Source organism: Equus caballus, chromosome 18 (assembly GCF_041296265.1).
Source record: "Equus caballus isolate H_3958 breed thoroughbred chromosome 18, TB-T2T, whole genome shotgun sequence".
Lineage (NCBI taxonomy): Eukaryota > Metazoa > Chordata > Mammalia > Perissodactyla > Equidae > Equus > Equus caballus.
Window position 1 is genome coordinate 11,621,767 of NC_091701.1, and position 25,220 is coordinate 11,646,986.

Genomic DNA, 25,220 nt, shown 5'->3' on the forward strand with positions numbered 1-25,220 from the left:
GTGTCTCCAGGGGAGGGACCTCCGTCTCCGTGGAACCGGTCAGGCCCTCCTTACACCAGCTTCCGGCAGCCTGCCCCGGACTCCACTTCCAGGAGGAGCGCGTGCTTTGGAGTCAGACAAACCCGCCCCCAAATCCAGCTCAGCTGCTTATTAGCAAATTACTTCTGCAATCCTCAGAGTCCTCATCTGTAAAATGGGGAAGAATAATAGCCATCTTGTAGTATAACGGTGACATTAAATGGGACATAATATCCTTCTGTCCCCAAACTGGAGGGCAGGGTGAGAGAGGGGGAAAGGTATAATCAGAACACCAAAAGTCCTATTTGTAATTAACTTGGGCCTCACTTATATGAAATTTGATAAAACGTGGACATGAGTCGGCTGAAGGATTTCCTTAGCAGATCTAACGTAGAATTTAGCAGGAGGTAAGCAGCAGAGGTGCCAAGAGGCCAGGGGAGAACCAGCTCCTACTGGCCTCTAGGCCACCCGTGTAGCATAGACAAAATTTTGATAGTGTTGAACTTTGATGATTGCTAGCCAATCATTTATTTATGTATGTAACTGAAGTAAGACAGCTGATCCTTCTAAAGATATTTCATAATCCAGATTCCTCGCTTTCATCGTCACCGTCAATGAGCACTCCTTACATGGCCACCATTCAAAGGATACTGCTGGTCATCTCCCAGGATGGTGAGTGAGGCTCGACCTCTTTACTAAACAATAATATAATGTCTTACCTTTGCACAGTCTTTTCACAGATCATTCATTTAATCCTCACGGCAGACCCGTGAGAGTTTCCTTGTCAGGTGCTTTGCAAACCTCAGTGCTGTAGAACAGCAAGAGTTGACTCCTTGCTCATGGCCTGCAGTCGCCTGTGGGGCATCTGGACCAGGCTGGACTGCAGGGGGCCTTGGGGCTCTGCACCCCGCTGACGCTGCTGGTTGGGTTGATGCCTGCTCCATGCTTCTCTGCTCCTCCTTGGGCCAGTTGGTGTCCAGGGCATGTTCTCCTCATGGCGAGTGGCAGGGCCACGAGAGCGTGATCAGATGTGTGATGCCTCTTGAGGCCTTGGCTAGGAGCTGTCCCTCTGTCACTTCTACCCACATGCCATGGGACAAAACAAATCCACGATGGTGTTAGTCTGCTCAGGCTGCCATCACAAAACAGCACAGACTGGGGGGTTTAGACAACGGACATTTATGTCCTCACGATTCTGGAGGTTGGTGGGGTCCAAGATCACCATGTCAGGAGGTTTGATTTCTCCTGAGGCCTCTGGCCCTGGCTTGCAGATGGCTGCCTTCTTGCTGTGTCCTCACATGGAGCCTTGTTCAGGACTGTCAACTTCCCCTGACATTCTTGTTTCTGCCCAGAGGGGTGACTTACTGTCTGAAAGCTGCGGCTCCATCTCACGTGTTAGCGACAGCCTGTGCCAGGCGCTTCATGAATATCACTCTGTCAACACCTGCAATCACCCAGCCAGAGGGTGTGATTGCTCTCTTCTTATAGATGAGAAAACAGGGACTCAGATTAAGCAACTTACTTCACAGTTTGAACGCCATGGGGCACAAACATGAAAAGGTTTTATTTTTTCCTCCAAATCTTTTAGAGATTTATACCAAATCTCCTTTCATAATCCCTGTAAAATCTTGAGCTGATCTCATAGCTTTTTGGTTGCTTTCAGGCATTAAAAAAATCCCCCTGTCCAGTGTAGTTCCTTTCAAACCTTAATCTTGAACCGGATGGAATGCCCACTGCCTGCCTTCTCCCCACCAGCCTGCCTCCAGCCCGGAGCCCTGCCCCTCCTCGCTCGCTCTGTGGTTGCCGCCCCCCTTCCCCCCGCCCCCCCCCCCCTGCCTGGGGACTTGGAGGGGGAGGGGGAGCGGGGAAGGATCTTTCTGCTTCACTGGGCGTTGGATTGCAGCTTCTTCTTCTGTGGGTTTTGTGGGTTCTCTATTGCTATTCTCAGGATGGCAGGTGTCCAGATGCCACCTCCTAAGAGTAACAACGTTGGGCCCCTCCCTGTCCTCTCCTCAGCTCACTCTGACAGCCACAGTCCCTTCACGTGGGGCTGGCTGTCTTGGGGGGAAGTGCTGGTAGGACAGCCCAAGAAATCTCGTGCCCTGGGAACTCATGGTGCTGCTTAGGCACACAGGCCACTCCACGCAGCCTCTCTGTCTTGCCCCAAAGCCTGTCTCCAACGTGGGAATACACTTCCTGCAGGCACCTCCCATCTCACAGGGTGACTCTCCTGCAGGGCCTCCCTTGACTGAGGAGGGGAGAGCCAAAATACTCCCCAGGACGGCGCTCCCCCAACACGAGTCTCATCTCCCACTGGCACGGTCTGAGATGGCGGAAAGGCCGGGTGTGGTGGGGTCGGGCGGAGCTGAGGTGGGACGTTAATCCTGTTAGTGTCACGTACTTATTTTTACTGGAGGGAAATTCACATAACACAAAATTAACTATTTGAAAGTAAACAATTCAGCGGTATTTAGTACATTCACAACGTTGTGCAACCACCATGTTGATCTAGTTCCAAAACTCCTTCACCCCAAAATAAACACCCACCCCCACGGCTGGTCACTCCCCAGCCCTCCTCCCCAGCCCTGGCTCCGCCAGTCCGCCGTCTCTCTCTGGGCTGACGGGGGGGGGGGGGGGGGGGGGGGGGGGGGGGCGGGGGGGGGGCGCATTTGGACGTTTGCCTTCTGGGACTGCTTTCCTGAAGATTAGCTGCCTGACTCTCGGCTGTCACCAAAGGCTTTGGGACCTAGTGGCTCAAACACTCCCTGAGAATTCAAAGGGATTAAAGTATGAGCTGGGATTTTTAGCCAGAAACCACTAGTCCTTTGCTTTCACCAGCTCTCTCTAAAGAGCCACAATTGCGCTCAGCTCCCGTCGTTAAAAATCAGATCCCGGCCGTGGTCTGTCCATCAGGCAACAGCCATTTAGGGAGCATTTTCCATGTCATATAGTGTCAGATGCTGCAGGAAAATGGAAAGAGAACTACATGGTCCAGTGGAAAACCCACCACAAGTGGATCCCCACTCGGCTGCCAGCTGACTGTGTGTCCTTAGACCTTATTTAGCCTCCCTGGACCTCCATTTTCTCTCTCTAAAATGGGTGGTGACATACTACTTAGGCAGTTTGTAAAACTATAAAAAAGAAAAATCAAGGCTTAGATGAGACCACCTTCAAGATTCCTTTGTGGCTGAAAATCATTAAAAGGCTTAATTTTTGCCTCTACGTACGTCTCTTTGCTTCCATTGTGTTTTTGCCTCCACACAACGAAGCAAACAAAACAAACAAATGTAGAAAAAACTAAAAAGAGTTGAGTGAAGCGCCAAGCTGTGGTGCAGCGATGCCGAGTCTGGAGGAGCCCAGAGACAGGAGGCGGTCCGTGCCCTGCGAGGGATGCTGAAGAAGCAGTTCGTGTAAGAAGCGGGCTCAGCAGGGCGAGTGGGGACCAGGACGGCCGTGCTCCCAGGCTCGAGCGTGCGCGCGGGCGACATCTCGTGGGGGGAGACTGTTCAGGGTCAAAAGACCCTCAGGAAACAGGTCCACCCCATGCAGCGCGCGGAGCTGGTTTAAATCCTGAGCCAACTGTATAACAGACGTCTTCGGAACAGATGGAGAATGTGACTGTGGAGTGGGTGCTAGACCACCGTAGGGACTTCTGCTCATTTTGTTAGGGGCGTTAATACGTGAACGTAGGTGGGAAGAATTTAAATATGCTTGTTATGTGAGAAACCCTCATTTTTCAGAGATACATACTGAAATCATTCAGCAACATCATGACGTCTGGGATGTTTTGCCCACAAAAATAAGACTAGATGAAGCCAGTGTGGCGGAGCGGCAGTCACCGTGCAATCTAAGGGACGGCGTCCGCGTGCGTGTCGAACTGTTTCTGTGAGTCAGGATCTACCCAGCAGGAAGACCACCTGCGTATTTAAAGCAGAGGGACTTGAGGCAGAGTGCTGGTTACACAGGAGCTGGAGACCGAGGAGGCCACAGGAACCCGGGGACAGTGTCAGGCACCGCCAGCCCCGGGCAGAGGCGCAGGAAAGAAGGCGCGGTCCCCGGAGCCCGGGCCGGGCCGCCCAGGGGAGCCGCCACGCAGGCCTCTGTGGGCGCCGGAGCCCCGGCCGCAGCCGCGGTGCAGACTCCGCCCCGCCGGAAGGGAGGGACGCCCGCTGCTCCCACCCGCCGGGCTCCCGCCGCGCCCGCTCTGCGCCAGGCCCAAGCTAGAGCAAGCGAGGCCGTCGGGGGCCGTCCGCCGCCACGCAGAGCGGAGTAGGGGACGGGCAGGTGGGCCGGATCCCACCGCCAACAGGTCCAGGGCCTGCGCGGCGCTGTCTCTGCGTTCGTGCCGCATTTTTAAAAAGGAGGGAAAAGCGATCTCCACCCAAAGCAGGGTTTGCGCACTGACATCCGATCCCCCAAGGCTCGCCACGGAGACCCCCTGCCCCCACCAGCGCTCTGGATAGAAGGCCCCTTGGGACAGAGGAAACCTCAGTTCCGTTTTACTGCAGCTGCTTGTTGCTCAGATAACGCCTTTCTGACAAGTAAGCCAAGAGCATCTCTCTGTCAGCACTGCCTGTGGACAAGGACCCAGAAAGAACCAGCTGCTGCCACTGCAGGACCATCACCCTTGAGAGGCGTGGGGATTCGGCCCGAGGCCCCCCCAGTGGTCCCGCTGGCGACCCACCCCAAATCCATTTCCCATCTTCCTACCAACACAATCTCGATTTTGTTGCCTCTGGCAATGCGCCCAGCTAAAAATTTACTTCTGCAGTTCTGGAGTTACTGGTGGTCATGTGATCAAGTTGTGGCCCACATGAGGCAGGTGGAAGTCCTCGGGAAGGGTGATCTTTCCAGAATAAAAAAACAAGTCTCTTTGCTCTCCCTGCTTCTTCCTGGGTGAATACAGATGCAATGCCTGGTGAGGTAGCAGCAATCTGGTGACCATAAGGACTAAAGTCAGATGCTGGAGCAAGAAGGAACCTGGGATAATGTGATGATACATCTTTGAGCAGCTGCACCAGCCCTGAACTGCCTACCCCTGCGCTTCTTGTTAGGTGATTAAAGCCCTTGCTTAAGTCACTCTTTGTTGGGTTTTGTGTGATTTGCAGTTGAACACATACTTTGACTCAAAGCAAAGAAATATGCTTTTACTCAACAGAAGGAAAAGAAGGAAGTAAATAAGGCAGCTACTGAGGAAGAGGCTAGCAGCACTGTCTCTATGCCCAGTGTCAGGCACACAGCAGATGTTCAAGAAACAGATGCCCATAACTGTGTAGGTAGATGTGGACTGCGTGTGGCCACCAGAGCAGTGCTCCTGAGGAGGGTAAAGGCTTCTGGCTGTGAGGCCACTTCCTCCACCCCCTCAAAGGAAGCCAGCAGCAGACATGACCAGGACAGCTGACGTCATCACAGTTATCTGAGGATAAGGATTCTCCTGAACATCGTGGTAAAAATGCAAGTAATGCACAAGGAAGGACAATGCACAGGTTTATTCACCACCCAACAGATAAGAGGACTCGGAGGGGACAGGTGTGGTACACACACTCCAAGGCGACCCCTAAGAGTCACACCCTGTGTAGTCCTCCCCTGAGTGTGGGAGGAATCTGGGACTCGCTTCTAAGGAACAGGATATGGCAAAGGTGATGCACTGTCACTCCCCTAATAAAATTGCAATACATGGCAAAGGTGATCATATAAGTGTGTGTACACACACGCGCACACACACACACACTCACACGCACACTGCTCTGACTGCAGTGAGAACAAGATTCTTTTGTGCTGACTTTGAAGAAGGAAGTTGTCATGTTGTGAGAGGGCCACTTGGCAAGGAGCTGTGGGCAGCCTCTAGGAGCCGAGAGAGGCTCTTGCTGACAGCCAGCAAGAGAACAGGGACCTTAGTCCTCCATCTAAGGGGATGAATTCTGCAACAACCTGAACGAGCCTGTGAGATCCTGAGGATGGTCAGCAGCATGTGCCCAGGCTCTGAGACCCACCCCAGTCACGACCCCAGATAAGAACGCAGCCCCACCAGCACCTTGATCACAGCCTGTGGGTCCCTGAGCAGTGGACCCAGCTAGCATGTGCCCAGAAACTCTGAGATATATAATAAGTGTGTGTTGTTTTAAACCACTTTGTGGAAATTTCTTAGACAGCAATAAAAAACGAATATAAAGGGATAGAAAACAAAGACCCTTTGGTGAAAGAGAGGAGGCTGTGAAGGGTCTTCCTGGGACCCAGCCCAGGGAGGGTAGATCCGGGGAGAACACTCATTTGTTCACTCACTGAGCGGCCACAGTACAACTCACCAAGGGCCACTCCCGTGTGCCAGGCACGAGGTCACAACATGAAGCTTTGTCTCTCCCACCCCAGTTCTTCGCCATGTGGCCACAGCAGCCACCTTCCCACTGCACACAGGGGGGACGGGAGGGAAACGGAGTCACATGTGTTGAGTCCCCATGACGACCTGGGCACAGGGCCAGACACTTTACCTGCACTGACTATCAGTCATCACCGTGACCCATAAGCTGTGTATTAACATAATCATTTCATAGATTAAAAAACCCAGGTCACACAGTGGCAGAGCTGGGATTCTAAGAAATTAAGGCAGCTCCTCCCATGTGCAGCTGGGTGAGAATTTGGCTTAGACAGAAATCAGGTCATCTGAGCTCCCGTGGCCTACTTTATCAAGCCACAGCTTCCTCCTCCTCTTCTTATCAGAAGCACATTCTTAAAAGAGCTAAACTGTTATGCATTAAAAAAAAATACAATCTAGGAGTAACTTACAGCAACTTTTAAAAGCAATAAATGTCTCGTGCGCCTTTTTCCCTCTTCCCTGGTCAGCATGGTCTTCCCCTCCATAAAGATGTGATTAGAGAGCTCCTTCAAATGCTTTCCAAATTCGAGTCTGGTGTCGACACCCCTCTCGGCTGCACTTCACTGCACGGCCTGAGGATTTGGTGAAATAACGCAGACAGAGCATCGGGCCTTTTTCCTACACAAAGCTTTGCCATCTTCTCTTTTCACTTAACACATGTACTCGTCAGAGTCCTGGCAGGAAACACACTCACTCCGATGGTTCAAATGAAGAGTCGTTCAGTGAAGGACGATTTACAGAGACGTGGACAAGTTCAAGGGAACCGACGAGGGACGCCGAGGCACTCAGGAGCTGGCCGCAGCCGAGCTGTTACACCCTCAAGGCCAAAAGGGCAAGGGGAGAAAACAGCAGTACCAGAGCCCAGAGAGGGCTACAGCTTTAGCAGGGGGCTGCCCAGTGGAGCCGTAGTCCTGGAGGTGCTGAGGCAAGGAGAGAGTGGAGTTTACACACCGGGCCTCTCTCCTCCCACCCTCCCATGTCCTGTTGGGCTCTCCCATTGGCTGAACCCAACTCACAGCCAGAAGGAAGGGAGTGGGGATGAAGCAGTCTCCTGGGGTCAACTTTCCGGGGTGCAGAGCAGGGTGGCAATGACTCCGGAAGGGCAATGGAGAAGAATTAGCTCATTATATCGTGAGCACTATCTCACGTCAGTAGCTATCCCTTGAAGACAGTGTTCTTAATGGCTAAACACAGTTCACCACAGGGTGAGCTACAGTTTATTAGTATTATTAGCAGTAGTAATATTAGAGGATACTTAGATTGGTCTCTGTTCAATGGCTGCAACAGGTATCTTTGCCCATAATTGTTTTTCTACACCCGCAATTTTAAGTGACTCGGTTGACAGGGGTCTCTCCACAGCTCATGGGCTTGGAGAGTCCAGGTGATGGAGGCCCAGCCCACCCCCAGCCATCTCAGGGTCCCTGGAAACCACCGTGGGGGGCGGGCCACCAACTCTCACCTTTCTTTGCCCAGTTACAGTCGAGAGAAGGCTTGGGCAGCGCCTGAAAGAACTGTTCTCCAGAAAATGCAGGGCTGGGCCCAGGTAGGGGGGGCAGATGGCCGCCCAGCGGTGGGCCCGCCGCTCACGAGGGTGCCCACTCCCTGGCAGGCGATTCAATGAGGCGGCGCTCTCAGCATCCTGGGCGTCCACTGGCTGTGCTCCCCGGGGTTCCTGGCTTCGGCCTGTGGCAAACTCGCTCCCCCTGCTGGCCAGCCAGGGCATCTGCGGGAAATAGTGCCCAGCCTGGCTCCTGCCTGTCTCTGCACTAGCCACCCTGAGGATGGTCATCAGTACGTGCCCCGCTCTGGGAGAGCCCCCTGAAACGTTCCCATAAGGCTTTGAGCATTCAGGGATGATTGGATTCACCTCCCTGAGATAGAGAACTGTCTTGGTTAGACCAGGATCTCTTGACACTGGTGGAAATTTAAACTGGCGTACATGTCAGGAACTTTAAAATTTTTGATTCAGCCTCACCTCCTCCAGGAAGCCTTCCATGACCACTCCACCAGCCCCCCCAGTGTAATCTATGTGGCCCTCTTCCCTGCAACTATAGCATTTTTGCTTGTCTCTGACTCAGGTGACCAAGAAAAGTAACTTTTATTTTGCTCTAATTTTTTACATTTCTATTTTGAACTCCAGTGCCACCAAGAAATAGTAGTAACTTGATTTCAAGTTTCTCCCTGCCTTTTCCCTAGGATTATGTCCTAGAGGGAAGAGGAGGGACAGGGAATTATGAAGGGCCAAAAGTAGGGACGTGCAGCCCCAGGTCTCTTAGTCATCTGTCCTCGCGGGCACCTGCTGAGATGCTCCTGGGCAGCAGCCAGGGAGTCCCCACCGAGGCCCCGCGTTCCCGATTTCAGGCTCCTTCACTGGGTACATGTGGGTTCCTGGGACTCTCTCTGTGGCCCCATCGCTTTACAGGGGCACCAAACTTTTTGAAGGAGCAGCTAAAGAAAAGAAAACGCCAAGCTCTTTTCAACTCCTCCCCTCCCCCGACCTGGTGCCTCCCAGGGAAATGAGGCCGGATCCCCTCGGCTCTCACATCCCCTCGCCCCACCTGGAGTCCTGCCCCAGCCCAGGGGCTCAGCTCACCAAGCAGGGCCCAGGGCCCACCCTGCCTCTCCTGCCCTCCAGCTCCTCCCGTCCCGCCGCCGCAGCCCAGGGACTCAGCCTGGGCAGGAAACCGAGCTCTCACTCCCCAGCGGTTTCCTCCCTCCCACATCTTTTGTCCATGCCCAAGTGACTCTCTTCCCCTAAAGGTCCAGAAGGGCTTTTGAAGAACAAAAGCCAGGAAGCCACTGATTTTTTTTCTGCTTACTGCTCTCATACATCTTCCCGTCTTCCCGGAGGCAAGGAGCACAGCGGTTTCAATGGGGAGAAGAAACGAAAAAGGGAAAAGGGGGTGGGGGATGGAGAAGAAATCGTCTAATTCTTCAAAAATATCGTGGCCCCGTACACAACTGATCTGTGCCTCCTCCTCCTCACAGGAGGGGTAGGGGGGAGGAGGGAGGAAGAAGGAAGGAGCTGGGGGGAGTAGGGAGGAGGCAGCACCCCAGCCAACGTGTGCCATCAGTAAAGATGGTAAGACAGACAGAAAAGCAAGGAGGTGAAAGACAGAGACAGTGAGAAGCAGAGAGAAAACACACAGGGAGAGAAATGGACCAGGAGAAAGTGCCTTTTGTGAAATGAGCACCGGACTAGGAGCTGGGAGACCTGTGTACAGGGGGACCTTTGTGAAAGATGACACGAGTGGAGCCATATTAAAGTAGAGCCGGGGCAGCCATTTTAGAGGAATCACCTTGTACGTCCTGTTTTCTTTATCTTCCAAACTGGACCAAACCACCAACACTCCAAGAAGTCAGTAAGGACAAGAATATCCTGTTTGTGAGGACTGATAAACTCGACTTTGCCGATGACCGAATCGCTAGCCAATCACTGAAGTACGAACCCGGCCCGACCTCGTCTCACACCAATGAACTCCTCCTTCATATAACGCACCTCTCCTCCCTTTTTCCCCGTAAAAACCCTGAGCCCCTCTCCTGTAAGCAGGACACTATTTGGGTTTCTACCTGAATCCATGCTCCTCGAATTGCAATTCTTTGATCCCAAATAAACGTATTGCCTCTTAAACTGGTTTCTGTTTTGTCGGTTGCCACCTTTGCAATGGTGCCTCAGTCCTGGCCTGGTCTTAACAGGGAGTCTGGGAGCCAGAGGAGAGAGAAGAGACCATCGTCTTTGCAGCTGATTCTGCCCTGTGAAACTCAGCCAGTGCTGGGTGTGACTGTGGGCAAGCACTTCACCCTTCTAGAAGGCAGGTGCTCATCTGTGAAGCAAACATAAGAATTTCCACATTGTAGTGTTGTTGTGAGGATGACATGTGGCTAGACGTAAAGGGACCCACATGCTACCTGTCTGGCACATGGAGATGTGCATTCTCCCCAGGTGGACAAGCCATGGCTTTAAATGTCTGGGACAGCCAGTGACAGTGCCCCGGGAACTCAGGTCCCAGCACAAGGTCAGTCATGCGTTACTTAATAATGAGAATACATTTGGAGAGATGCATCATTAGGCGATTTTGTCGTTGTGCGAACATCATAGAGAGCACTTACACAAACCTAGATGGCATAGCCCACTACACACCTGGACTATGTGCTGCTAATCTTACGGGATCACTGTAGTATATGCAGTTTGTTGCTGACCGAAATGTCGTTATGCGGTGCATGACCGTAAACTGAAGATACACGATGCTTGGCTTGGAAGTTGCGGGCCTGCAGACTCCCTCCGGCTCCCTCTGGTTCTAGCTTCCTTTTATTCTCCCCCTAACTTCCATGGCCTGAGTACACTGCTTCCTGTCCCCATCTCCTTTTTCACTGACCCCCCAAGTCCTGTCACCAGAACCAGGGAGCCAACAACCACCTTCCTTTACCCCTGCTGTTCAGCCAGAATTTCTTGAGATCTTCTCACGCAGCAGCAATAACGTCAGGGGCTTGTGTACAAGGGAGTGAAATAGACACGATGGGGGACAAAGAAACCAGGAAATCACCTGACAGAGTGACTCAACACCATGGCAGAGGGAGCCAGGGAGCTGCAGCAGCACAGACAGGGAGCAGAGGGGGCGAGTTTCCTAGGGAAGCGAGGTCCGAAGAAGCCAGACGAAGGGGCTCCGGGTACTGCAGGCAGAGGCGCCCGCACGTGCAAACCTCTGGAGGTGGGAAAGAACAGGCTGCAGTTCCATGAAGCTGATCCCTACACCGAGGCATGAGGTGCGGGGAGCAGAGGCGGAGGCGAACCGGCCCTCCGCCTGTTGGAGGTCCCGTGCATGTTCCATGGCAGCACCTCTCAAAGGCAGCACTCCTAAGGGCTACGCCTTCCGGTCTCCCGGGGAGGCCCCAGGGCACCTCGACGTCAGCCCCAGCCTGCGGACGGTCAGTACACGCCTGTGTGTGGCCAGAGGCCACCGTGAGAAGTCCTCTCCAGGCAGGCTGCTTCCCACGGCCGAGAGACGGTGGTTCCAACAGCAGAGTGAAGAGGAGGAAAGCTTTTCTGTGAAGGCGGAGAAACCTCAGTCCTTCCTCTGAGGCCCCACACAGTCCAGACCCTCCCCACCTCTCTCATTTCCTCTCCGCCTCTCCCTCCCCCTCCCCTGCTCCAACCTGCCAGGCAGGCTCCTGCCCCAGGGCCTTTGCCTTCTCCTGACTTTCACTTGGCTCCCTCCCTCACTCTGTTCAGGTCTGTGCTCCAGTGCCACCGCCTCAGTGTCAGCCTGCCTTGGCCACGCTGTTTAGGAAAGCAGCCACTCCCCTCACCCAGCACTTTCGATCCCTTGTCCCACAGCAGCTGTTGTCCTCGTTGTACCTGCTCGACATTATTACTTCTTCCTTGTGTGTTGTCTGTGTGGCTCACTGGAACATAAAGGCAGGGATTTTTATCCATTGCTGTTTCCAGGGCCTAGAACAGAGCCTGGTACATAGTAGGTGCTCAATAAATGTGTGCTGATGAACAAAGGTTGATGGTAATCGTGTGGCAGATACGTGCTAAGCTGCCCCCCTTTTGGTCACCGTGAGGTCAGCTGTCACTAGCAATCAATGGTTTCCCCAGCTCCAGTCCTCCTGGCATGTACAGTGACCTCAACAACGACCTCGACAGCTGTGCATCCAGCCACAGCCCAGGCGGCCCTTGGGTCAGACCTGATCTCTGAGGACTGACCTCTGCCCACAGGCTCGTGAACAGCTGGGATTTCTGGACTCTGTCCCCACCCAGGCTGCCCCTTCCTCTGCATGTGTTTATTCCTCTGGGCCTCCTGGGCGAGCCCTGTGGATGCTCGGTGGATGCAGGATGAGGAGGCACAGGCCTCCAGCCCCTCTCACTGGCCCTGCTGGCCCCCCCAGACTCGGGCACCTGCAGCCCCTTGTTCAGCAATCAAGCGGCCTAGGCTTCAGGCCGGGCCAGGCACCGTAGGAAGGTATGGCTGCAGAACCAGTCCCTCCTTTTATAAACCAGGATGCCGACGCTGCCCAGGGTCACAGGCTGGCTGGGGGCAAAGCCAGGACTCAAAGCAAGACGCAGGCCCAAGGCCGTGGCCCTTTTTGCTACACCTCACGTGAACTCTGTAAACCCACTCTCTTCTAAGGTGGCACAGGATAGCGCGTGCCATTCACCTCACCAGGGCTGTAAAATTCAGAAACCACCCCGTATGAAAGTGTCTGTGAACCAACAAACGCATCTCGGGATCTGGACTTTTCCCCAGAGCCTCGCGCTGTGACTGGACACACGGGCGCTCAGTAAATGCTTCGGATGGGGATGGGGCGTCCTCCCCTCCCAGTGCTTCCCCCCCCCCCGCCCCTCTGCTCCGCTCCACCTGCCCTGCTCACCCAGAGCTCCGGTACCCAGCCAGGTAGCCCCCAAGGAGGGCAGGCCCACCCCTGGAGACGTTGGCAGCCTGGGTGGGAGAGACCGACAGGGAACCAGACAGGATGGTGTGCAAGTGCACGCAGAGCATGCTGGGCTGCCATGGGAACAGGGGCTTGTAACCAAGGATGAAAACAGTTCTTACCTCGGGTGTTGCCTTCAGCTTTTGAGACACTGGTGTGAAGGGGGTGGGGACAGAAAATTAAGAAACAAGTTTCCCAGTCCCATTCTGTTCCCATTCCAGGGCCATCACCAACCTGAGCTTATGCTCTTTCAATGGAAAAGAGAAGGAAGACACAAAGACACTCGCACACACCCACGGACACGGCGTTTCCGGTGGCTCCATGTTGCATGGTCAAATCCTGATGCCTGTTTCTCAGAAAGGCTCTGTGGCCTCTGCGGACACCAGCCGGGAGGGCTGGGCATTGAGAGGCCACAAGACCGCTGCCAGCTAGCAAGTTCTCACCTCCCAGTCACGAGCCTCCGTGATGCGCTGCCAGTTTTGTGCCCAAATCCCACGACTCGTCTCAGGGGAGAGTCCAGCCCTTGTGAGGTGTGGCTCTTCACTGCGCCCGGCAGCAGGAGGGTGTGAACGATGCGGTGGTGACAAACAGCCCCAAATCTGTGCCTACACCCACAAAGGCTGTCACTCTCACTCCCTGTCTGTCACGGGCTGGCAGTCTCCGCTCCATGCCAGCCTCACTTGGGGACCCAACCTCTGGAGGCCACAGGGAAAGGGAAGATGGAGACACTGGTTCTCGGATGCTTTCACGGGGAAGTGGTCCCTCTCACCCGTCAAATCCACTGGCCAGAGCCGGTCACGGGGCCACGCCTCCCTCCAAGGGGGTACAGTCAGTGGGGACAGAACCTGGTGTACAGCAACATTTACACAAGTGGCAAAGAGCACAAGGTGCTCCTACCATGAACTCCGCTCACCTCTGAGGGCCTCGAGGCTTCCTCGGGCCCCACCATGGAGGACCACCCTTCCTGCCCCTCTGGTTCCACTGTCCAAGGGAGAGTGCGCTGGGGCTGGGACTCTAAATGCCACCTGAGGTGTGGAGTGTGTGTGTGGTGTGTAGTGTATTATGGTGTGCATGTGGAAAGTAGGTATATGTGGGGGCTGTGTGTGTCCTCTGTGGCTCCAGCTGCTGGGCAGAGCTCATGTGGGTGGGACACGTGGTCCCTGTGGAGATCTCTGTGTCAGGAATGGCTGAGGCCTCTTCCCTTAGAAGTGGGTATTTGAAGAACAGTCACCTAAACGTGGGCTCTCCCGAACGGCGAGACTCTGGAACTTCAGGGCACACGTCACCTCCGGGGGAAGCTGTGAGCAGGGCAGCGCCCGGTCCTGGCCCAGATGGGCTGACGCCTTGCTTCTCCCGGACCTGCATGGAACAGAGCCCCAGGCAGTGCAGGAGCTTCCAGCTCTGGCAGCGGATCTAACTTCACCCTCCACTGTCCCTCCGCGGAGGAAGTGTTGGGAAGAGCCCACTTCTCAGAGCGAGACCTCAGGCCAGATCACACCCCCACACTGACGACACCTCAGTGACTGACACACTCCAGCTGTGGCTCCCAGGTGCCCTGGGTGCAACTGCTTCAAATCTGTCCACCAAGAACGCCCCACAGGGGCTGCTCCCGGGGTCTGCAGGAAGCTTCGTGCTTCACAAAGGGATGCAGCCGCCTCAGTTGTAGAAGCCCCGGGTGGTCCCTACTTCCCCAGCGAGGCTGCAGCTTTGAGAGAGAAAATAGCACGGACTTCGCATCAAGCTCCAGGGTCCCATCCTGGCCCCAGCAGACAAAGCTGTGTGTCCATGCGCAAGTTACTTAACCTGTCTGAGCAGCTGCTTCCCACCTAGACTGGGGACTACTGCCTGCCTTTCTTTTGGGGGTGTTACGGCAATTAAATGAGATAATGTAGGAGACAGCCTGGCACAGAGCGGCTGCTCCCGATGTGGGAGCTGTGATATTGTTCCATGGAGGGAACTCCACGTGCGACTGGGCAGACAGGCCAAGGGGAAGCCTCCCACTGAGGGCCTGGGGAAGTCTGAGAGCTCCGCCCCTCGAGGAGCACCAAAAGGCAGCCCCGCCCCCACTACTGAGGGCAGCCTCACCAGCCCAGTCAGGGGCACATGGGCCCAGCACTTTCACGAGGTGCTGCGAGCCAGCGGCTGCCTCACCCCAGTGGCTCCCTCCAGGGGCCCAGGGCACCTGCTCACTGGCACCGTGGTCGTCTCCAGGCCTCTGGCCCCTGTCCTCTCCTGGGCTGTCTGTTCCCCCTTCCTCAGGCCTACGGAACCTCTGAGTAGTTAGCACGTCTCCCCTTGCTCAGCTGAGGATCTGATCACGAGGCCAAACAAAATCGACTCACATGGACGCGAGCACGTTCCTGGCAGCTGCGCTGGCTCAGGCAGCAGATGGCTCCTGACGTTCGTCTGGCTGGCAGGGGCTGGCAGGGACGGCCTCGGGTGCGGGATCCAGAAGGGGTGGAACAGGAGTGGAGACAGAAAGAGCTGTGGCTCTGCTGTTAGGAGGAGGCACCGGCAGGGAGGACCCGACTCCCGTGGGACCCTGAGGGCTGTGGCTCTGCAGCCTGGGACTCCGGATGAGTGTCCTCTGCAGAGGCTGAGTCCAGACCTCAAGGCTGGGACATCTTTCCTCTCCAGTGACCAGCACAGGACATCAGTGGGCCAGCTGGTTGGTCCAGACCTGGGGATGGATGCTGAGCGTGGCCTCCAGCTGCCGCTGGGAGCAACGTCAGAACCTTATCTAGAAGGAACAAGACCGGTGTTCAGAGGCGCTGCCACAGCAGCATCTCCCCTGTGGGCCCCTGAGAAATGCGGGCTGAGCTGACCCTCACAGGCAGAGCCTCTGGGATCTGCCCACTTGTCACATTCCTCCCCTGCCGTCACACTCAATCATGTGTTCAGCAAAGGCTTCCTGACACTGATGCTCTCCAGTCCTGGGAATGAGGGAGGGTGCGTGGCCTTGCTGCTGCCCAGAGAGAGGTCCCGGCCGGTGGGGAGTCAGACAGGAGAATGATACTCTGCCGCAGGGCTTGAAAACGCCATGTAGGGCAGACCTGCCAACTCTGACTCACATAACGGTCCCCGGAGACGTCTCCAAAAGTGTCACACGAGCCACTTCCCAGTAACTGCGCCTTGTGAGTGAAAATGCACTCGCCCTCCTCAGGCTACCACTCTGCACCAGGCACTGTTCGAAGGGCTCTACAAATACCAACTTACTAAATTCTTAAAGCCACCCCAGGAGGCAGGCATTGTCACCACTGCCACTTACAGATGCGGAAACTGAGAGGGAGGGAGGGTGAGTAATGTGCCCCGGGCAGCAAGTTGCAGAGCCAGGATCTTACCCGGGTGGTCTGGCTCCGAGGCCAAAGGCTGCCGGAGAGGCACCTACAGATTTGCCCCCGGCCAGGGGCTCCTAGTCTGCCGGAACCCTGGTTCCACTTTCTTTCCCACTTCAGCAAATCCACCAAGACAGACCTGCTTCAGGCCTGCAGCCTGTTCACAGCAGTGGGACCCAGAAGGGTTCTGCCAGGTTGAGCTCTGACCAGGACCAGCTGAGGGGACTTCTGCTGGGGGACCGGGAAGGTGAGGGAGTCCCTCTGTGGGGAAAAGGGCTGGGACCTCCATCTTTTTGCATGTGGATGATGCTGGGAAAATTCAACACTGACCCTGACTTGAGGTCTTGGAAAACTGAGCCAGTGAGCAGAGAAACAGTGTGCACCTGCTTGTGCTGTGGGAGGCAAGCAGAATTACGGCCGTGCCATGCACTGTCCACGCCTGACCAGCCGGTCAGTGTCCAGGCGTGGGACCCTGGCAGCCTTTTTGGACGGCAACAGTAGTCTATAAACACAGAGGGTCCGATCATAAAGCAATGACACTGCTGTCCGTGTGGAGTGTGCATGCCGCCCCTGCCCCCTCTATGTGGGCTCTGGCTCCAGTTTGTCCCTTGGGCCTGGGCTCCAGCTCCACAGTTGGTCCCTTGGGCCTGGGCTCCGACTCCACAGTTGGTCCCTTGGGCCTGGGCTCCGGCTCCACAGTTGGTCCCTTGGGCCTGGGCTCCGGCTCCACAGTTGGTCCCTTGGGCCTGGGCTCCGGCTCCACAGTTGGTCCCTTGGGCCTGGGCTCCGGCTCCACAGTTGGTCCCTTGGGCGGGGCCCCAGCTGATGCCCTCCAGCCCTTCATAAGGCCTGCAGGCCCGGTAGCAGCAACCGATTCTTGCAGAATCCTGTGCAGTAGGCGGGTCAGGGGTAGGGTAGAGGGGGTGACAGCAGGAGTCTGGACCTATTGACACGGTTTGCCTTTGACTTGTGGCAGGGAGACAGGCCTCTGGGCGGACAAGGCTCCAGGAGGCTGGGACTGGAAGAAGCCCAGGACTAGGGCGGCTTGAGGCCCGGTGGCTCCAGGCCGTGTGAAAGACACCCTGTGCTCCCCAGGCTGCTGGAGCTCAGCGCGCAGAGGCAGGGGGCAGGGGGATGGCGGCGTGCACCTGCACCCGGGGAAGGACAGGGCGGGATGGGCCCTGGACCTTGGCTACTCACGTCCACTGGCCTTTGCTCTGAATAATCCGCGGCTGCTTTAAAGACCACTCTGCAGTTCTTCTCTCTCATTCTGCCTCAGGCTGGGAGCTCTCAAGCATCCCAGCGGGCTGAAAGGCTTCAGTCGCCATCAACAACGACACAGCCTCCTTTCCAAGGAGGCACAATCACCCGGGGAGGGACATCCCAGGAGACAGAGCGTCTCTGAACTCCACAGCAGTGAGAGGAAAGGGCAAAGGACGTGCCCCAGACTCTCAGCTACCCAGATGGAACCGGGAGACATTCCTGACCCTTGACCTCTGACATTCCCCTCCCACAGCCCCAGACTCAGTCCACCACCAAATGCCGTCAATACTACCTCCTAGATGTGGCCCGTCCTGCTCCTGCCCGTCTCCACTGCCACCACCAAGTTCAGGCCACCATCATCTCTGCTGCCTTACCACAATGTCCCCTCCCCCACCGAACTGGTCACTCTGCCCCCTCAACCCATTGTCCACACTGAAGTCACGTTCTGAAATCAAGCATGCCCACGTCCTGCTCTTGCTGCATTCTCAAAGGCTCCCACAGTGGCCAGAGTGAGTCTAGACGCCTCACCACGCCCACAAGGCCCCGGGTGCTCCGGGCCCCTCCAGGCCCTTCGGCCTCCTCTCCCACACCCTCTCTTGCACTCCGTGCCAGCCATGCTGAGTGTTGTTCTCTGACACCTGGCCCAGTTATCAACTGCGAATCCATCCTTCACCGCCTGCTCTGAGAACATGGAGACGGACCCTCTGAACATTTCTCTCCAGCCGGCATGGGCTGATTGTTGTCTGTGGAGGGCGCTGGCGGGACACTGGCGCGGGACTGGAGTTTTCTCTCTTGGCTCCAGTGCACTCCTCTTGTCAGGCTCTCGCAGGGCAGTTTCTCCCACAGTGGGCTCCTCCAGAGCACTGTCTCCCAGGGTCCAGAGGCTGCAGTGTGCCCGCCCTGGCAGTGCCCTGAAACCCCTTCAGAGGCTTCGCAGTGGAGCGCCACTGCTGAGGCCCCTCCCCCAGCATGGGCCACTTCCCCTTCAGAGCAGACCACCACTACTGAGGCCCCTCCTGGTGGGCCACTTCCCCAGCATTCCCTCAGGCAGCTTTGTACCAAGTTCTGAGGTGGGGTACCTGCTGTGGATGGCTTCCTTGTTACCCTCGACGGGGGACTTCCAGCAAGTTCCACCAGTGTGGCACCTGACTGAGCCTCCCCGCGGGCACACCTCCACTGAGGTCCGCATCCGAGCCCTGGCAGGGCAGCTGCTCCTTCCAGCTGGTCTTCATGCACGCAGAGCTCTCCTGATTTCTTACACACTCCTCCCGCTTCCCTCCAACCCCGTTATAATAGTGTAATAATTCCTCACAGAGTAATAATTCTTCATATTAAACTTCCTCTGTTCCAATCACTGTGGGCTTCCGTCTGCAGGCTGGGCCCTGACAGACACAAAACCACACAGACTGCCTCAGTTCTGCCTCACCTCTGTGCCTTGCTCTCCCCACCTGTAAAATGGGGATGCGAGGATCGTTGTGTGGATTACATGAATTAATATCGGTAAAGGTTTTGGCATATCGGGGTTACAGAGGTCGTTGATGTTATTAACATTAGCTTCTTTCAGCTCACACTCAGGGTTCCAGCAACAGGGTCCCCTCTTCCGGGAAGGCCTTCCTGACCACCTCCCATCCCAGGCTGGGATGGGGGCATCCCCTGTGCTCCCGCACTGATCTGGCCCTCATGCCCTCGCTGCACCAACCTCACTGTGTTGTCCCTGTGGGTGTCCTGTCAGATAGTCGCTTCCGAGGGACCAACAGCTTCATGAGGGCAGGGGTGTGCCCCAGGACCTCACATTGCACCCGACTGAGTGAGGGCATAACCGTGTCAGTCCAGGTGCTCTGGGAAACAGACACAAAAGCAGGTGACATGAGAGAGAGATGTGCTGGGGGAAATGCCTGCACGGGACAAAGTGGGAGGGAACCCGAGAAGGTGGGAGAGCCTTCTCACCACGACGCAGGCCTGACACTGCGAGGCAGAGCAGGAAAGAAGGAGGATCTGGAAGGAAGGGTCCCAGGCTTTGGAGTAGTTCCAAGAAGATCTTCCCAGGCCACTGGGGAGTCCTCGAGCCCCTCACTGGAGGGGGTCCTGCCTCACTGGAAGGGTCTGCATTAGGACTGCCACCACGATCAGTCATTGGCTGAAGGCAGCCTGTGGGAGGCACGGCCTGAGCGCAAACGTGCTGGTGGATCTAGAGAAACAACAGCTGGGGCTGTCAGTCAGTTCTGCTCCTGTGGCAGATCTGAGCAGCACATTTTCATGGCCGCCACAGGAACTGACAGACAGAAGGTTGGCCACACCCCAAGGACACAGGGCCAAAGGCAGTGATGCCAGAATCCGTCACCTTGATGCAGGGGGAGGGAGTGGGACCATGGACCCCCTGAGTAAGTCTTCATATATATATACAAATATGTATAGTGGTGAGCCCTTATTTATATTGAGTGAATAAATTCCTTCTATATTTCACCATAACAGAATTACTTCCTGTTATGAAATTTTGAATTTCAGAAATTTTGTAAATTTACTTTCAATTATTACCACATCTTCATTATTGCAATCATCATGCAAGTAGTACTCATATTTTTTTTTGTTTGGTATTTATAACTAATAGCTCTACACGTTTCTACCACAGTCTTCATAATTACACTTTTTAGTGCCTGAACGATATTCGACAAAGGGATGTACCACAATTTCCTAAGTCATTGCTATTCAACATTTCCATTATTTCTGTTTGTTTTTTTTTTGTATTATAGCTAACGCTCTTATGTACCTTTGGGCATGTACTATTGCCTGTTGGGTTATAGCTTGAGGATACATTTCTAGATTTGAAGTTACTGGATCAAAAAATACAGTTTTGTGATTGCATCAAGTTTTGCCAAATTGCTTTCTAAAAAATTATGTAATTAATAATGTGTACTAGTTATCTGTTATTGCATAAAAAATTACCATAAAACTAAGTAGCTTAATACAACCCACGTTTACTGTCTCGCTGTTTTTGTGGGTCAGGGGTCTGGGCACGGCTTAACTGTGTCCTTCGCTTCAGGTCTATCAGAGGCCGCAGGGAAGGTGTCGGCTGAGGCTGGGGTCTCCTCTGAAAGCTTGACAGGGGAAGGATTCTCTTCTAAGCTCACACGGTGGTTGTCAGGATTCAGTTCCTCGTGGGCTGTTGGACTGAGGGCCTCAGTTCTTAGCTCGCTGTTGGTCAGGGCCCACCCTTAGCTCCTTGTCATGTGGGCCTCTCCAACGTGGCAACTTGCTTCATCAACGCATACATCCAAGAAGGTGACAGTCTGCTAGCAAGACAGAAGTCACAATCTTTTGTAACTTCATCACAGAAGTGACATCCCCTTTATGTTGCTGTACTCTACTGTTTTGAATCACGGGAACAAGGGGAGAGGATGACAAGGCCAAGAATACCAGGAGCAGGGATCATTGGGGCCATCTTGGAGGTTGCCTACTACAAATGTCACCAAGACTATACGCTTGGCCCAATCTTACCACAACCTCACTTACACTGAATGTTCCAGTATTTAAAAACTACCAGCAGAGTAGGTGTAAATCACTATCTCCCATTTTAATGCCCTCTTCTCCAGCCTGGGATCTCCCCCTGGGGTCACTTGGGTCCTTTGCTCTCAGTTGCTGCCAAGAAATTTCCCAAAAGGTGAAAACTGATAGCAACCAAAAGCAGTGGCCTACCCGCGCCTTTGAAAAGCTGTGCGCGTAGACCCGTGTTCAGCAGGAGTGAGCTCCCGGCAGGGCTCCCGCCTCAAGGAATTGCTGGTATTTGGGCAGCAGCTCCAAGGCCTGAACACCCGGGCACCTGGACCACTTAAAAGCACTAAAATTAGGAACCCAATCCTCTCATACAGCTTACTACACACCTGTACTGGGCTTCACATTTCGCAAACTTTATTTCAGTTTCATTGTCAAAACAAGGCTGTAACATACCTATCAATATCCCCATTTTACAGATAGGAAAAGCAGGGTCAGAGATGTGACGTCACTTGTTCAAGGTCACTCTGCTCCAGTGACAGGACGTGGATTTGAACCCATAGCTGGCTGCCCAGTCTGTGCTCTCTCTGCCTCCTACGGTGCCCGTGTTCTCAGTGGGCCTTCCAGGGCTCCGTAACACTACGCCCTTCTGCGCCATTCCCACCTTAGCACTAACACTGATTGAGGGGGTGCCCCTTCCTCTTCACTTAGCTGAAAGGGGTCTCTCCTGGCAGTTCCAGAAGGCTCTGCTCAGTGACCATTTTTTCCTGATACAAGAGGTGAGCCTGGAAATTCACCTCTAACCCGTATGGGGAGAAAGGCTGTGGAGGCCACAGTACGGGTTTGCATCATGAAACCCTGAGCGTAAAGAGGACTGGATAAATGTAGGGTTTACAAATGGGATCTGGAACCAGACTGCCAGCGACAAATTCAGGTTCTGCTACTTACAAAGTTTTATGATTTGGGGCAAATTTCTTCACCTTTTTGTGCTATTTCCTTGCCGTAAAATTGAAATAATATTACGAACTATGTGTTCCAATTTGGAGATAAGTGAAAAACTGCCTCTAAGAATCCAGCACAGTGTCTGGTGCACAATCAAGGCTCTACACACATTACTGGAGGGACGTGGGGGTACGAGGGAGCCCGAGGCCGCACCGGGGGAGGAGCCCTGCATCGATCTGAGACCAGTCTGTGATGCACGCACACAGGGTATTGGGGTCCACGTGTGTGCCCAGCTCCAGGCATGGCTGCACGGCATCTTGCACTGTGGACACTGGCTGGTGGGGATGGAGGCAGTGGGGCCTGTCTAGGGCCAAGGATGGGCAGAGCCAATGGCAGCACGTGACTCAGGGACTCCCCTCCTCACATTCTGGCTATGTGAATGCGTGTGGTATTGGGGGGCTGACGCAGCCCCCTGTAAGTCAGCCTAGTTCTGGGTCTGTCATGATTGTTCTGGCTGTCGGGCACCACATTCACACCCAGAGAACCAAGAACAAGTGGGGGCTACGATTCAACAGAACAATGTTCTCTAGGGATCCAGGGCCGAGTGCCGACGACTGAGGTGTGCAGCAGGCACCTAGAAGGGAAGGTGCAAGGCAACACTTACAGGGTCGCTTCCTGCCACCTGGCCCATCTGTGAAGCCCGAGGGCATGTTTCTTAATCTTTCTGGGATCAAACCCTGAATCTGTGTGCAGGGGCACAATATATCACAAAATTTTGAGGGTCACCTTCCTCCTAAAGCTCTTGGGGTCTCTGGTGGCCTGAGTAGTAATCTATGCCCTGTATGAAATGACCAGAAGTGTCCTGGTTTCCCCATTGAAGTCAGCAATCATGGAAGATCGGGGCCGGGCCCTGCCCTTGAAAAGCCCCAAGCTGGGAAGACAGGACAAGGTCACATCCGATTTATACTGGCCTCGCCCAGGGCAGTCAGCCAGCCTTACTGTCATGGCTCAGAGACTCTAGGGAACTGATATTGTCTGTCACAGCTAACAACCCTGTTCATTTATTACATCATGGAGAGCCTTAGTCCAGAGCTATAAACAGACACACACCCCACCCTTGTAGAGAGCACATCTCAGCAGTGCAGACGCTAAGCCGCCAACTCCACAGTAACCTAGTTACTTAATTACAGTTAGCAGTAAGGGCTGGAGAGGTGCAGGGTGCAAAGGATGGGGAAGGCAGTTAAGTAACCAGAGAGCTCATGAGGCCAGAATCAAGAGAGTCGGTGGGGGTGTGGGCACATGGGACATGCAGGCCAATTGGGGAGGCCAGCAGGCCTAGGCTCAGAGATGCGACTTTAGCCAAAATCAAGGGGATGACCACAAAGGGTTTTAAGCAGGAGAGAACCCAGTCATACCTGGGTATGCACGGGTATTGCACGGCCTGGGGAGGGCAAGGATGGAGCTCAGAGCTGCTGGGCAAGGAATCGCCCAGGCTGGGCGCGGGTTTAGCCACGAGGTGGGGTGGTGGGGCGGGGGAGGCCTGCCGAACCCAAAGCAGGTTCTCAGCAAGAGCTGCTGCCTGCCTGCCTGCAAGGGGAGGGGCTGCAGATGGTCAGGGTGGCTGGGCCTGAGCCAGATCTCAGGACAAGCAGAACACATGAAGGGGAGGGGTGGCGTGCAGGGTGCAGGCTCTGTGAGCCAAGGTTTGGAGGCAGCCACGTAAAAGCACGTGTGGGGACGGGAACAGCTTGAGTGGAGCCAAAGTTTGTCACCTAGAGAAGAGGAGCCAAGTAAGCCATTCCAGGGGATCGCTCCCTGACTAGGGCTCCCTCACCTTACCATTTTGGCAGATCAGCAGGAAGGCCTGGTGCCACCGTCTCGGCTCCTGCAATCTCGAGAATGGTTGGGGAGGGGTGAGAAGGTGGAGCTCACCAAATCCAGACCCCAAACGACACTTCTCCAGCCAAGATCAGACAGTCCCATGTGGTAGCAGCCTCGAGTGGACGGCGGCGCCGCGGGGGTCAGCAGGAGGCCTGTGGCAGAGCCCATGTCCGCCTGACTGCCGGTCCGTGTCCTTTCCTGTCTGGAAGCGCCTTCGCCTGCGGGGCTCTGAGCTTTATTATCACGTTCGCCGCCCGCCATGTGATCCTCACTGTACAGCCCACAGAGCAGCGACACATCTGTCGCCTCACCTTCCCTGAAGCTCCATGAGTGCGAAGATCAGGGATGGATGTGCCTGCGCCCAAGCCCAGCGCGCCGCTTACTGGGACCCAGCCAGGCCCATTCCTTTGCGGGTGGTCCCTGCCTGCGTCCCCGGAAGGGCGGAGTTGCGTGGGTGGAACAGAGACAGTCTGGCCCGGGAAGCCTAAAATATGTACTGTCCGGCCCTCTACGAAAAAAGACTGCGGACTCTCGAAGTAGATTATCCCCATTTTACAGATGAGGAACCTGAGGCATCACGCTTGGGCAGGGTACCCAGCTCCTGTGTCCCCAGCTAGCCCTGGAACAAGATGGGACGCCTCTCCCTGTGCATTTCCCATTACGGCTCCTGCTTATTACAAATTCTGCCAAGTGCATCTGGCCTCTGTGTCAGGCTTTCTCTTCATTCCAGCCCCCAGGGGAGGAGAAAAGTACGGCTCACCTCCCGGGTGGAAAGGTGAGGATGTAAGGAGCCCCAGAAGGTGTGGGCATTGGGGTGGGGCTTTGGAAGGTTAGCAGCCTGTGGACCAGTGTGTCTCCAGACAAATCAGCTGCTCAGCCCTGGCTGCAGGGCTCCCAACACAAAGAGACCGGCTGCAGTGGGTCAGTCAGGATCACACCTGAGTCACAGGTAATCCGCTGGTAGAGCATCCTATGGGGGCACCTTGGGGTCAGCATTCCCTGTCCTTGGGCTTGGCCCAGCAGTGCCTTGTGGAGTCTGGGCTGGTCAGGCAGAGAGGACCCTGCTGTCATTAGGGGAGAAGCTAGGCCTTGAGTTGCTGCCCCCCAGCCCTGGGCCAGTCCCTCAGCCCAGAATCAGCGCTTAGGGAGGCTGCAGCCCAGGCAAAGAGACCTTCCTTAGGAAGCAGGGGGACTTTGAGTGAAGGATGTCACCTCTCTGGACCTCAGTTTCCTTGTCTCTAAAGTCAGGATAATAATATCTGTCTCGAAGGGCCCTGTTATCCTCTAGTCCTAGAACCTGCCTAGACGCTCTCATTTGCATAACTAAGGGGGGGATGACACTTCAACTCACTTGCCCCTGAACAGGACTTGGGGTTTCCTTTCAGTCTTGGCCGTGAAAGGCACCCTGCCTGTCACAAAGGGCTTCCCGGATCAGATGCGAATCTGGCGATGGTGAGGAGCAGGGATGCTGGAGCCAGACTGCTGGG

General features: G+C 55.0%; 1 protein-coding gene and 1 long non-coding RNA gene across 2 annotated transcripts in view; both read right to left on the reverse strand.

Annotated features, from left to right (window-relative positions):
- Nucleotides 1–2,735: 2,735 nt before the first annotated feature.
- LOC102150023 (uncharacterized) lies at nucleotides 2,736–11,466 on the reverse strand. The gene is made up of 4 exons (XR_011428158.1): nucleotides 10,936–11,466; nucleotides 9,962–10,215; nucleotides 7,851–8,839; nucleotides 2,736–7,311 (listed from the first exon to the last, which is right to left on the reverse strand). It is a non-coding gene; the product is annotated as an uncharacterized lncRNA (long non-coding RNA).
- A 9,123-nt stretch (nucleotides 11,467–20,589) lies between these two features.
- The window catches only part of LOC102149368 (cilia- and flagella-associated protein 221), a 117,917-nt gene continuing 113,286 nt past the window's right edge, over nucleotides 20,590–25,220 (reverse strand). Inside the window, exon 25 of the mRNA XM_023622759.2 lies at nucleotides 20,590–20,708. The gene's annotated coding sequence lies outside the window, so the exon portion shown is untranslated. The remainder of the gene's footprint in view (nucleotides 20,709–25,220) is intronic.